General features: G+C 40.1%; 1 protein-coding gene across 10 annotated transcripts in view; it reads left to right on the top strand.

Moving 5' to 3' along the window:
* DLG2 (discs large MAGUK scaffold protein 2) overlaps nt 1-14678 on the top strand; it is a 1818644-nt gene that overhangs the window by 1325911 nt on the left and 478055 nt on the right. The window lies entirely within an intron of this gene.

Genomic DNA, 14678 nt, shown 5'->3' with positions numbered 1-14678 from the left:
TAATTCAGCCTCATCATCTTACAAATCAGGAAACTGAGGGCCTTTGAGGTGAAGTTGTCTGTTCAGGGCCAAACAGGTAGTGACAAAAATAGGATTTGAACTCAAATCTTCTGACTCCAAATTTGGCATTCTTTCCATTCTTCCAAGACGACTTCACATAACACTTTACTATGAATCTCAACCCCAAATGGGTCCATGACTGAAATAACTGAACAACAAATGATCGTGATAGTTACACACGTTAATGTCTTGTCTATTTGCTTGAGTGTAAGTTCTATAAAGTCGGTGACAGTATCATAGACGAACCTTGCATCTCCCTCAGTGCCTAGCACAGTGTTCTGCATTCAGTAGGCACTTAATAAATATGTTTGAGGCATTTTCATCCCCATTTTACAGATGAGGAAACTGAGAATCAGAGTTTCCAATAACCAGAGCATGGTTACATAGCTAATATGTAAATACCTGAATAAGAGATAGACTTGTGATTTCTTCATTGTAAGGAATGCTGAGTGTGGGAACTCCATCTATCAACTCAAATCACAACCAGTTTGTGACCTTGAACAAATCACTTGACCTCTCTTGACCTTGGTTAAGGATCTGGAGTAACTAACCTCTGAAGTCTCTTCCTATCTGAGCTTCAGTTTCCACATGGGTAAAGCAGGGATAATTTACATCCTGAACTGTTTATCTGTCAGCAGTTTTGAGGAGGAATACATTGCTGTGTAACATTAACGCTAATCTAGGAATGTGAGCAACCATGAATATTATGAGTACTCCTTTGCTGTTCATCTTATACCACCAAAAGTGAATTCGTAAGATCAATGAAGTATACCTCTTTAACTTCCAAAACTATGTTTTCTTCTAATTTATGATTCTCTCTCTTCTTACTTAGAGTATACTAGAAAACTGCTTGATCTTGATGAATGAGGGTCAACTTTATCTATATTAGTTATTGTTCTGTCCTTTAACACAGCAGTGTCCTCAGGAGGGGTTGGGACTTGTAAATGATCCTCAACTGCTAGGCTTTTCACAAGCAACAGTGTGTCCCAGTGGATATACCTGGACTCAGGAAGATCTAAGTCCAGATATGGCCACACTAACCACATATGGCCTTACTAACTATGTGACCCTGGGCAAGTCACTTAATGTCTAACTGCTGCTTCAGTTTCTTCATCTATAAAGTGGGGATAATTATGACATCTACCTCCCAGAGTTATGAGGATAAAAATGACATAATATTTGTAAAGTATTTTGCAACCTTTGAAGTAATATGTGAATGCTAGCTACTATTTTTCACAACTTAGCACCCTCCTCCCTCACTGTCAAGATGTGAGCTGTCATTTCTGTGGCTTTCAATGTGCGACCTTTAGCAGTTCTCACCCCTGATTACCTTCCTTTCCTCCCCCCACCACATCTGAATAAATTGAGGAACATGACAACCATGCTTTTGAAAAGTACGTGTAAAATAAGGTTGTTAATATGCGGCAAATCCTAAATGAGGGTCTGAGTTCCTCTCCAGCAATAAAAGGTATGAACCAGACCACAGGATCATAGGTTTAAAGCTTGAGGCCACTGAGTACTATCACCTTGTTTTATAGATTAGGAAAACTGAGGCCTCCGAAGAGGTTATATCACTTGCCCAGAGTCATATAGCTACTGTCTGAAAAAGATTTAGAATTCAAGTCTTTCTGATTCCAAGTCCAGCACTCTATGGCCCTTGTTCTACCCAGCTATCTGAGTGTTCAGTCGTGTCCAACTGTTAGGGAACCCATTTTGGGGTTTTCTTGGTAGAGATACTGAAGTGGTTTCCCATTTCCTTCTCCATCTCTTTTTACAGATGAGGAAACTGAGGAAAACAGGGTTAAGTGACTCACCCAGGGTCACACAGCTAGTAAGTGTTTGAGGCCAGATTTGAACTCAGGAAGATGAGTTTTCCTGACTCCAGGCTTACCATTCTAGCCACCATACTACCCAACTGCCCTGAGCTTGTCTGAGCTTGCTATGATTCTAATCACCAGACAGATGTGGGCTAACCAGGGTAAACTGGATTAGACAGGCATTCAAAATGAATTGGGGAAAAAAAAAAAGGTCCAAAGAAAGGAAATGGAACAGCTCCATCTTTGTGGATGCCTGGCAACCATAATCCAGTTAGTCCAGTCACCAGCATTTATGGAGTGTATATTATGTGTCCAGCCCTTTGCCCAGGTATTTCAGGAACAAGGAAGCAGTTGTGAGTTCAGAGTCTACGTGGACAAAGGGCATCTTCACATGAAATGCAGAATAGAATATTAGGGTCTAAAACGAACAGGCTCAGGCTCCTTAATCATGTTTGCTTCAATTTTCTCATCTGTAAAATGAGCTGGAGAAGGGAATGGAAAACCACTCCCGTATCCACCAAGAAAACCCGAATGGGCTCACAAAGAGTCAGATGTGACTGAACAACAACAAAACTATTACTACTTGACCACAGGGCCTCCCTCCAGCCAGTGGTTCAGCAGACTGAGGGGAGACTGGTAGGCAGGCTCCTCAGGGCGGGGTCCTGGCCAGAAGGCCAGAGGGCAACCCCATGTTCTCTTCTGGGAAGATGGGGTATGGGAATAAGAAATAAGGGGTTGTATATTTTTTGAAGCTTCACTTAGACTTTTAAACAATAACAATTTTCAAAAAAAAAACCCTTAACATTATTAGCAAGCCTTAAAGTATTTTACATATTTTTTTTTGTTTTATTTTTAGTCAGTTGGGGTTAAGTGACTTGCCCAGGGTCACACAGCTAGTAAGTGTCTAGCTTTTGGTCTGAGGACGGATTGGAACTCAGGTCCTCCTGACTTCAGGGCCGGTGCTCTATCCACTGCACCACCTAGCTGACCTCCTTAAAGTATTTTACAGATATCAACTATTATTATGACTTTACTGAGTAAATTGAGGGTAGCATCATCTCCCCTTTACCTCATCTCTGTTCTTTCCTTATGACAGTATCTGAGAAAAAGGAGCTGAACTGGGTAGTTATACCTATGACAGGAAAGGAAGGACCCTGTCTTAACCCAATTCACTTACTCTCACTCTAACATTATTAACACATAGGCTATTAGGGCAGGAAACCACATTAGAGTTTATCTGGTCTGACCTTCTCCTTTTAAAGATATTCTAGAAAACTGAGGAATCTAAAGAAGGGAAGTGATTAGCAGAAAGTCACATAGCTCATTTATATCAGAGTGAGGGCTAAAGTCGAAGGCCTAAGCTCTTTTCACTGTACCATACTCAATTGCTGGAAGGAACCAATATTTTTTTTTTAGTCAACTAGACTTCATTTTGTGTAAATTAATGATTTTTGAGAAGTATTTACAAGATACTGTGCTTCAATGCTAGTCGTTAATCCTTCCCCCAACCCCCTATCCCCACCCAAAAAAAAAAAAAGTCCTTAGGAGGTTGAGTTTTGTTTTCTATACAATCACCACTAGAGGGAACATGGAAACAAACTTTAGCCCACCTTAAAGCACAGAAAAAAATGTTTATAGGCTTGGAACTCAAAGGAGTCATAAGAGCATAGATGATAGATTAGAGCTAAACCCGACCTTCAAGGCCCTCTCATCCAACCTCTTCCTTTTATAGTTTAGGAAACTGAGGCTCAAGGCAGGTAAGTGACTTGGCCAAGGTCACATGAGTAGGAAACATCAGAGGTAGAGTTTAAACTTAACTCCAAATACATTGGAGGCCAACAAGTCCAAGCCTTTCATTTTAGATATAAGAAAAAGAATCCCTGAAGAGAGAAGCAAAAGTCACTCTAATGTTCTCAGATGTGCTTCTTATTAACTATTATTGTCATTATTGATAATTATAATCAATCAACATTTATACAGCATTCTAAAATTTGTAAAATTTCTTCTTTGCAATAATCCTGTGAAAAAGCTGAGATTTAGGAAGGTAAATTATTTGCCCGTGGTCATCACTCAGTAATTATCTGAAACGGTCTGAGAACCCAGGTCTCCTGGCTCCAAAGAAACTCTGCCTCAGACCAAACTGAGGATAGATAGATAGATATGGATGGATGGATGAATGGATGGATGGATGGATGGATGGATGGATGGATGGATGGATGGATGAATGGATAGATAGTCAGATGGATGGCTAGAAAATAGATGGAAGGTTACATACATACACAATATATGCATGGATATATAGATAGATAAGTAGATATATGCATACCTACATTGATATATACACAGATGCATACATAGATATATGCATATATATATATATATATACACAGATACATGATTATAGAGATTCATATATACATACAGAAATATACAGGTTAGATAGAGATACATGCATATAGAGTGCAGTAGATATGCAACAATTATGGAGTGCTATACAGTAGTGCAACAGAGTGCTTTCCTTACAACGACCTGATGAGGTAAATAAGGCGATATTGTCAACCTTCAGCTGATGATCTGTCTCCTCTGGCTTCTGTACACAATATGGTACAGTGGAGAGATTGCTTGACTTGGAGTCAGGAAGACCCTTCCAATCTGTGTGAACTTAGGCCAGTCACTTAACTGCCTCTGAGCCCCAGAGGCCTCTTAACTTCTTCTGCAAAATGGGGATGATAATAGCACATATCTCTCAAGATTAGTACGAGGATCAAAGGAGATAACATCTATAAAGTATTTTGCAAGCCTCAAAGTACTTTATAGTTACCAACTATTAGTCTAACTCTAATAAGGAAATTGAGGCTACATCAGGAGGTCCCTCATCTCCTCTTCACCATATCTCAAAAGCCCTCAACATCTTCATCCTTCTACTCCTCCTGTATGCCAACATCTGAGAAAACTGTTCCTTCTCCTTACTCATACCAATGCTTTTAGGCTCCCAGCCTGATCAGATGGCTGCCTCCTTTTATCATTCCGTGACTTGGAGACATAGGCTGGTACATTTAGAACTCAAAGAAACCTCAGAAGTCATCTAGGCCAAAGATCTCATTTACAGGTGAGGAAATTCAGGTCTAGGGATATTAAATGACTTGTCCAAGGTCATACAGGCAATAAATGACAGACATAGGATTTGAACACAGATCTTTTGTCTCTGGTGCCACTATGCCATAGTACCTCCCATAGCCAGGGACCTGGTTCAAATCCCAGCTCTGAAACTTACCAAATGGTTTATTGTCGGCAAATTACAATCTCTCAGAGCCTCAGTTACCTCAGCTTCCTAGCAGGAATAATAGTACTTGTCCCAACAATCTACAGGTTATAGCATGGAAGGTGCTTTATAAACCTTAAAGACCATTTAAAATACAAGTTATTTTTAATAACTCATACTTAATCAGAAAGAATTTCTTAGATGAGGTAAAGCTGGGCCCTAAGTAAAAAAGGGAAGGAGCAAGCTATTGAGAAGAATATCATTCCAACCTTACAGAGACATAACTAAGGCTAGGTGACTGGGGCTTTGTCCCAGGATACCAAAATTTAGAGGGCACTAAGACTAGATATATTCCTTCAGCAATGGAAATAATTTAGCTTAGTGCCTAGTCATCAAAATAATTAATTAAAAGACTAAGTTGCCATATGGTGCTTAGTTCTTTCCTAGACAACTGTACTGCCATGCTCCCTACCCCCAGGCAGTAGCCTCCCCACTAGCAGCCTCGGGGTCTTTGTCCATGGGAGCTAATGTCCTAAGGTTTCTGTCTTCCCACAAGAAGCCTTACTTCCTCAAGTTTTCCCTTGCCTCTCTCAACTGAATTTGTCTTTAAAAGTTGATTTGAGTGTGAGCTTCATTCTGCTTGCCCCAGGCACCAAAACTGCCAGGTACTGCTCTATACTGTTAGTAGATGGTATACTTATGTATTCCGAGAGAAGAAGGAGAAATAACTGACAGATAATGATGGTGATGATGGTGATTATTAAAGGCATTTCAGTGGTTGGTTTTGGAATTAGCTCACTTATACTTTCTTCTTTTCATTTTTATTTCCTTTTGAACATTTGAAACACTTCTCCTCCCACACAGTCCTTCACACTTCTCCCACGCACTCCTTAACCACTGTCTCTCTTATATCCATAACAAAAAAAAAAACATACAGTGTGTTTCTGTTAAACCCCTACAGTTTCTTGCTCAGTAATAAGTTGCAGACAGATCAAGAATACAGTGGGTTCAGCTCATAAATATACAATAATATCATACAATGATATGTGGACTGTTAGATCTTGGAAGGGGTCTTAAGCTATAGAAAGTTAAAGTATAAAATAGCTCTTTCAGATTTGTCAGGCAGTGTAGCTTAGTGGGAAAAGTGCTAGATTTGGTTTTTGAAAAGGCCTGGGTTCAAATCCTGTACCTGACACTTAAGCTCTCTGAACTTGGGTAGTTCCCTGAAACCTAGCTCCTCAACCATGAAAGTTTCAAACCGTGTTCGTGGAAAAATTGTCCCCAGCTGTCGACTGGTTTGCAAACTGTCTTACATACAGTATCTCATTTGATTCTCAAAACAACCCGGTGGAGTAACTCACAGCAACTCTGGGAAGGGATTATTGTCCCTATCACTGTTTGTTAGAGAAGTTAAATGACTCATACTCAGTCACAAAACTGGTAATTGTCAGAGGCGGGGTGTTTGAACCCATTTTGTCCTGATGCTAAGATAGGCTACACCTTCCTGCCTTTCACAGAGTGTATAGAGTGAGAGACACTAGAACCTCATAAGTTAAAAAGTAGAATGTTAGAGCTGAGAGATACCTTAAGTATCATCTTAGTAAATGAGGAAACTGAGGCACAGAAAGGGGAAGTGACTCTCATTTCCCAACAGGATGCTACCCTGGTGCCATGTCTTTACTACATGTCCTGCTTCCAATACTAACTGCTATTTCCTTCAATAATTTGCACATTGTTTCATTTATTTTTCATCCGCTGGCCTTCCTAGGCCTGAAATGTTCACAAAGCTAAGTTTAATGTTGGGGACAAAAAAGAAGTATTATTTCCTTTCCCATGTCCTCCTGAAGCTAACTAATAGGCAAATGCCATGGATTTTGCATGCCTTTCCCTTTTATTCCAAATAAAGGATGGCCTAGAAATCACTTTATTTGGTGAAAAATTAGTTCTGTTAAGAGTTGACAGTTACACGATATGCACGTTAAGAAATGTGTCATGAGTTTTCCTTTTTCAATGATTCAGATATACAGGTTCAGATTTATCTACCACAGAATCCAGAATCTCAGAGTTGGAAGGGACCTCAGAGGCTATCTAGTTCAACCTAAACAAGAATAGTCAATAAACATTTATTTGAGCATCTATTATTCACCAGGCACTGTGCTAAGCACTGGGGGTATGAATAAGAAAAAAAAAAAAGACTGACTCTGACCTCAAAGAACTTACAATCTAATAGGGGAAGATGATGCACAAAAGGAGGCTGAAAAGTGGTGGGGAAATGGGAAACCTGAATGCAAGGGCAAGATGTTCATGAGGTTGAAACCAAGAAGAGCAACTGATGGAAAATGAAGGCTTAGCTGGAAAGTTCTGAGCCCTCCATAAAGGAAGGCTTTGGGAGGAAATTATTACTCCACTCCCTGCTCAGAGGAGAGAGACAACTGAGAGGTTGAGGAGGTGTTAAGTATCAAACCTGAACCAATCTCTGGATGATGAGATTTCAGATGATGAGCCTTTTCTGGGAAAGGCATGTATTCATAGAGTCAAAACCAAGCACAGAAGCCAATGGAATGTGAAGAGGACCCTAGACAAGGAGTCATCTAGCCCTTTTTTGAAGACCTCCAGTGAAGAGAACTCACTACCTCCAGGGGTGAGCAATCTATTGCCTTGAAGCCACACGTGGTCCTTTAGGTCCTCAAGTGAAGCCCTTTGACTGAATCCAAACTTCACAGAACAAATCCCCTTAATGAAAAGATGTGCTCTATAAAACTTGAACTCAGTCAAAAGGCTGTACCCAGGGACCTAGAAGCCCAGGTTCCCCACCCCTGTAAGGTAATCCGTTCCACCATGGAACACCCCAAGTTATTAGAAAGATTTGTTTTTGGTGGGAGAGGAGGGTTACCTTATGCCTAAATTTCCTTCTTTGCAGCTCCTACCCCTTGTTCTGGATTCTGTCTTCTAGAGCCAAGGAGAACAAATCTAATCCCTTTCCCAGGTGACAGCTTCCCAACAGTTTGAAGCCTGTAATAATGTTTCTAAGTCTTCTTTTCTTAGACTAAACATCTCTAGTTCCTTTAGCTAGTGCTCATAAGTCATGTTCTCCAGGACTTTTTGTTTGCATTTGTTGTTGTTATTGTTGTTGTTGTTGTTGTTGTTTTTAGGCAATCAAGGTTAAGTGACTTGCCCAGGGTCTCACAGCTAGCAAGTGTCTGAAGCCAGATTTTAACTCAGGTTTTCCTGACTCCAGGGCCAGTGCTCTATCTACTCTACCACCCAGCTGCTTCTTTCCAGCTCTTCAGTGTCCTTCCTGAAATGTGGTTCTCAGAAATGAGCACAACACTCCAGATGTTGTCTCAGCAGGAGAGAGTACACAGGGACTAAGATTCAGGAATAGCTCTGATCAAGGCACCTTCATAGAAATCATGTCTCCCCCACAGGAGGAGTTACAGTGGGATTTATTAAGCAAGAAGTTCTCAGGCCAAAATAAACTTCCAATCTAAGTGGACTTCTCATAATACAAATCTTTTTCCAAGGGGATTTGATCAAAGCAAGAATATTTCCCAAGGGTCTGCATTGAGCATAAAAATAGATCTGCCACTGAAACTGCATACCAATTAAAACTAATACGTGGCACCATATGTAAACGTTCACTTCTATGAACAGAAATGTGTGGCTTTTCTGTGAGTGGAGATTGAAAGTCAGGCAATTGGCCTGTGAGAATTTACATTGACCCTCTGAGACCAACAGGTAACCACGAGTGGTCAGCTTGCTGAATTAAAAATAGCATTATAAAAATTCACGTGCATGTAATTCTTTACAGTTTTAAAGTTGCTTTCCTCATTGCATCTCTGTGACGGTGATAGAATGAAGTGATGGATAAAGAGAACACTTATTAAGCATTTAACATGGGCCAAGCATTGCGCTAGTGCTGGGGATATAAATACAAGCAAAAGAAAACTAGTCGCTGCCCACAAGGATTTTCCATTCTAACAGGGGAAGACGCGGAATAAGGGTGTGCTTGCAAAGAGGAAGGAGATGCTAGGCAGGAGGAGGAGAAATCCAGAGAGTAAGTTGAAGAGTGAGGGAGGTAAAGTATAGCTGGGGCCCCTCCTGAAACAGAGTCCCTGAAACAAGGGAACTGAGGTATAAAAGTTAATTAAGAATGAAAGAATCATAATTTTAGAGTAGCACAATCCTTTAGATATCACCTAATCCAACACATTGACGTTTACATTTTTATAGCTTTGACTTTGGAGTCAATATTGCTACGTTGCTCTAAAAGATTTGAAAAAGTCTGGAAGTCCTATTACTTTCTAGCTTTGTGAACTTGAGCAAGTCACTGAATAATTCTGGGTCTCAGTTTCTTGATCTTCAGGGGCTCTATCTCTAATCTTCCTGAAAGTTCTGAGTGTATGATCCTGGGATCTCTCTGTTCTTCTCAAAGATCTGTAAAAATGCTGGGGTTAGAGTTGACGACCTCCAGGTTTGATATTCTGTGATTCTATCATTTGTCATCTATTTACAATTCACACTTTAAAGTTTTCAAATCACTTTCCTTGTGAGGTAGATAATTAGAGGATGTTTATGCCCATTTTACAGATGAGGAGACTGAGGATAAAAGAAATTAAGTGACTTATCCCCAGCTTACATAGCTAGTAAGTTGCAGAGCCAGGACCAAAACCCGCCTCTAAATTTAGTGTTTTTCCCTCTGTAGTATACTGCCAATTTCAATACAGTCTTAGATACAATTGTACAAATATGTATACAGATGACATTGTTATTTTAAATGTAGGAGAACTCTCTTTTGGTCTTCCTGAATTTTACAATCAAAGGTTTAGCTTTTTGTGGACTGGGTGACCAGAGGGACCTGAGACTCTTGTTTTCTGTTTAAGTTAATGAGAAGGCTCCTGCAACTCTGAGTTTCCCCTTTTAAATGGGAACAGTAATTTCTGATGGGCTGTGTTAGCTGGGGAAACGCAGTAGCAGATTGTCCTCTCAAGCCAGCGGGAGAGCTTTAGCCATCAAGGAAAAAATTCCACAGCAGGAAAGTTGAGGCAGATCAGCCAAAAGGAAGGGGGTCGGATCAAGGAGAGACAGAAAAGCAGCGGAAGCAGCAGCAGAGAGAAGAATAGAAAGGCAGACCAGCCGCAGAAAAAAGGTAAGAGCAGAATTGACTGAAAGTCAGTCCCAGAAGCACATAGTTTAGCAGAGGAATGGGGAGATGAGAGGAAGGGAAATGGAAGGGGAGCAAGCCGGGCAGGGTATACTTAGAAAATCAAAGGACCACATTACTGTTTATCAGGCGCATAAGGTAACTTTCCGGTAGAGCCAGCTGCTTAACAAAATAAGGCATTCGGAAAACTCTGCATCCTTGAACAAAGAATGATAGGGGAAAGCATGCAGGCTGGAGACTTTGAGGGGAAAAGATACAGCTGTGTGAGTTTCAGGGGGAAATCGATTGGAAGAGGAGCAGGAGGGAGTCATGTATGTTTCATTCTGGTCCTAGCCATTGTTTGTGAGGATTGATCCCCAGAGTTGCAGATACAGTATTTTATCCTTCTGAGGGGAATTGTCGGCTATGCCAGCTGCTTCTTTTGTCTTTGTAGCCCATGACGGTCCTTTTCTTTACTGTGTTAATGCTCACCTCCCCTTCCTATGCCTCGGATCTGATGAGTTTCAGAGTGCTGAGTCCCAGCCAGGGTCTCACTGTTTTGCCTCTCACAGAGTCGTCCCTGGTGTAGACTAAAGAACAGTTCAAAGACTTCAGAACCTGAGGTGAGGGCAGGAATCTAGTCCTTTGTAAAGATAACAGAATTAAGCATTGATTACCCAGGTTCTCAAGGAATGTCAAGGGTCTTATTGAGAAAAGCCCTAGGAGAAAGGGGAAATATATAGCAGAGTGCCTGATGTTGAGTCACCTCTGAGTTACCCGTTAAAGTCAGGGACGGACATAGCGTAGTGTCTAGGACAGTGATAACATGCCCAGAGCAGTCAGTTCTTAATGCAGATGAAAAAAACTGATTGCAAATGGTAATAGACATTTCCAACTGAGTTACTCATCAAACTATCTTTTTGCAAAATGGGTCTCAGAAAGGTCTATAGTTCTTTCAGATGCATATGCCCCTTTCTCCTTCATTCTTCTTCCTCAAAGGACCATACGTAATCAGGAGTTTCATCTTCAAATACAAAAGGTGACCAATGATGACATATTCATAAGATAAGTAGTGATGTCCAATTTTGTATAGGGTGGTACAATAGGAGTGGTAGACAGCACAGCATGGTGGAAAAGAACACTGAGCTTGGAATCAGAAAGACCTGATAGGAAAGCTACAGCCTTGTGTGGATTCCTTCAGTTTTCTGAGCCTTGATTTCCCCATCTAAGAAAGGGAGGATAGTGCTTTCACTCTCTACTTCACTGGGTTGTTGTAGGTTAAGTGACCTAATAAATGTGAAAGTATTTGTAAAGTATAGGTATATGGCACCTGGATAGGGACTTGGCCTATGAGGTCATTGTTTGAGGGAACTCCCAGATGAGGAAACTTCCTCTACCAAAGCAGATAGGCACCTTCTTTACAGTTTGTAGTTTTATAGAGTTGTGCAGACACAGTTGTCAAACTCAAATAGAAACAGGGTCACTAAACCTTACATGGAAGTAGCTAGGTGGTGCAGTGGATAGAGCACTGGGCTTGGAATCACAAATGACTTTTCATGAGTTCAAATCCAGCTTCATACATTTACTTGCTGTGTGACCCTGGGCAAGTCCCCTAACTCTATTTGCTTCAATTTCCTCATCTGTAAAATAAATTGGAGAAAAAAATAGTAAACCACTCCAGTATCTTTGCCAAGAAAACCCCAAATAACGTCACAGAGAGTCAGACACAGCTGAAATGATGGAATGACAAGTCATACAGAAGGATCCCTGTGGATCACATATTGACTTAGAAAACCACATATTAATATCATCTATGTTGTATTGTGTTTTTAATTTTTATTGTTAAATATTTCCCAGTTATATTTTAATCTGGTTTGGACTACACTAAAGCAGAAGGGAAGTTTGTTACCAGGCAGAAGGGGAAGGAACTGAAGGAGAAATTGTGTTCAGGTGTGAAAGACTTTACAAAACTGTGAAGAGATAGGACAGGGTTCATGGATGAGGTTTGGAGCCTCATAGACCCTTAAAAGAAAGTTTGCTGAATTGAATTAAAAAGTTAGGATGAGAACTGGAGAAAAGTAGCTGATCTCCCTAAACTGCAATTGTATCACTATGGCAGGTCCCTTTCTCTGAAATTCTATGATTCCGTTAAATGTCAATTTAAAATGTAGCATAGCTACTGATTGTGTTCAGTATGAAAAATGAATTCTACATTTAGAAGGCAGCTAGGTGGCATAGTAGATAGAGTATTGGGCCTTGAGTCAAAAAGACTTGAGGGTAGAACCTGGCTAAGATACTTTCAAGCTATGTGACTCTGAGCAAATTACTTAATCTGTCTCAGCCTCAGTTTCCTCATCTGTAAAATAGGGATAATAATAGCACCTATCTCGAAAGGTCATTGTGAGGATCAAAGGAAATAACATGTAGTATTCTTTGCAAACCTTAAAATACTATATAAATAGATAAAGCATATATTACATGTTTATTTTAATTATATGAAAATAATTAGTATTAATATTATTGTTGTTAGAATATGGTAATTTGGTATCCCCCAGTGTGCTTATCTTGGGTTCTCCTATCTTCTCTCTATATATGTTGTTTTAGTCTTCTCACCAACTACCATGGGTTAATTTATCATGTTTATTCTGATAACTCCCAAACCCACATATTCAGCCTTCATCCATCCTGAGCTTCAGTCCTCCATTACCAACTGTCTGCAAGACATCTTCACCTGGATATCTGATAAGAATCTGAAGCTCAACATAACTAAAAGGGAATGAATTATCTTTCCCTGAAATAAAAAAATACAACCTTCTTTAATAGAAGGTACCACCATCTTTCTAATCACCTAGCATCATAACCTTGTAACAATACTCAATTTTCCACTCTTCTTCACTCCAAATAACTAATGCATTGCCAAGTCTTGCCCATTGTTTTTCCATATCATCCCTTGTATCCCTCCTTTTTACTCCACAATTTAGATCCTCTTCACTTCTCACCTGAACTCTCAGGGGACCTGGGTTCAGTTCCCATTTCTGATACTCACTATGTCACCTTGGGTAAATCATTTAACCTCTGTGGGCCTCAGTTTCCTCATCTTTTAAAAAAATGAAAAGATTAGACTAAATGCCCTATTTAGTATCTTCTTGCTCTAAATCTATAATTTAATGATCCTTTCAAGTAAGTAATGCAATATTATGACGTCCAATTCAATTCCACAAACATTTGGTAAGTGTTACTGTTGGCAAACCCTATGCTACATGGTGAGAATAAAACACAAAAAAAGAAAAACATTCCCTGCCCTCAAGGATCTTTCATCCTAATAGAGATTTGTGGTAATTCATCCATATTTACACAGTTAAGAAGAATCATAGCTAAGAATTCCGCTCAAGGTTTTTGATACTGAAACCAATGTTCTTTCTGTTACACCACACTTGCCTTTGTCCCTTGAGGGTAGGGCCTATCTTTTCTTCTTTGTTTCACCAGCACCTAGAACAATCTCTAGCACATTTTCTGTGCTGAACAAATTCTGATTTAGTGCTTGAAATGCTTGATGAGAAGAGCTTGTGTTTGCTATCTAAGGTAGTTTCTAGACACTTTGGGCCTCAACATTATAGAGCCTGCTTTCCATTGGCTAGACTTACTGAAGAAATTGTGATAGTCCAAGTTATCTTTTTTTTTTCCATTTCCTATTTTTCAAGACTCTACCCTTTGTTTGATCAGGACAGGTTGAAGCTGTTGCACCTCTTAGGGTGTCAGTCTTTGTTCTAATTAGTTGATAATCTGACTGGATACAGTCAGGAACCAATTGTTTTCTCTCTGTGAAGATAAACTCCATTTCATTTCCTTTGTATATGTAATGTTCAGTGCTTATCCATTCCATTACCTCCCAACTCTCTTCATGAAAAAAGATTCATGGGGCAGCTAGGTGGTGCAGTGGATAGAGCACTGGCCCTGAAGTCAGGAGGACCTGAGTTCAAATCTGGCCTCAGACCAAACACTTGACACTTACTAGCTGTGTGATCCTGGGCAAGTCACTTAACCCCAACTGCCTAAAAGCAAACAAAACAAAACAAAAAAAAAGATTCATGATCTGCAGGTGTAAAACCTTTGAACATCCTACAAGCCTTTTTGCCTTTTTTGCTTCTTAAACCTGGGACACATTGCCAACAAACTTTTCATCATGGTGCCTTGGGCCAACTTAAACATTTAGTTACTGAGAATCAAAGTGTCTGTTGACTTGGATTGATAGATCTTTTCAAATTCTCAGTACAATTTCCCTCTCTCTTCAGTCTCTCACACAGAGTGGTATACTACCTACAAATCATATCTGTTCTCCCAGTACTAACCTAGCCAAGGATATAGAGGCTTATTACCGTTACACTGGCCACAAAGG

This window comes from Phascolarctos cinereus, unplaced genomic scaffold (assembly GCF_003287225.1).
Source record: "Phascolarctos cinereus isolate Bilbo 61053 unplaced genomic scaffold, phaCin_HiC Scaffold_726;HRSCAF=1367, whole genome shotgun sequence".
NCBI classification, from domain to species: Eukaryota; Metazoa; Chordata; class Mammalia; order Diprotodontia; family Phascolarctidae; genus Phascolarctos; species Phascolarctos cinereus.
This window is presented reverse-complemented; position numbering and strand designations above follow the sequence as displayed.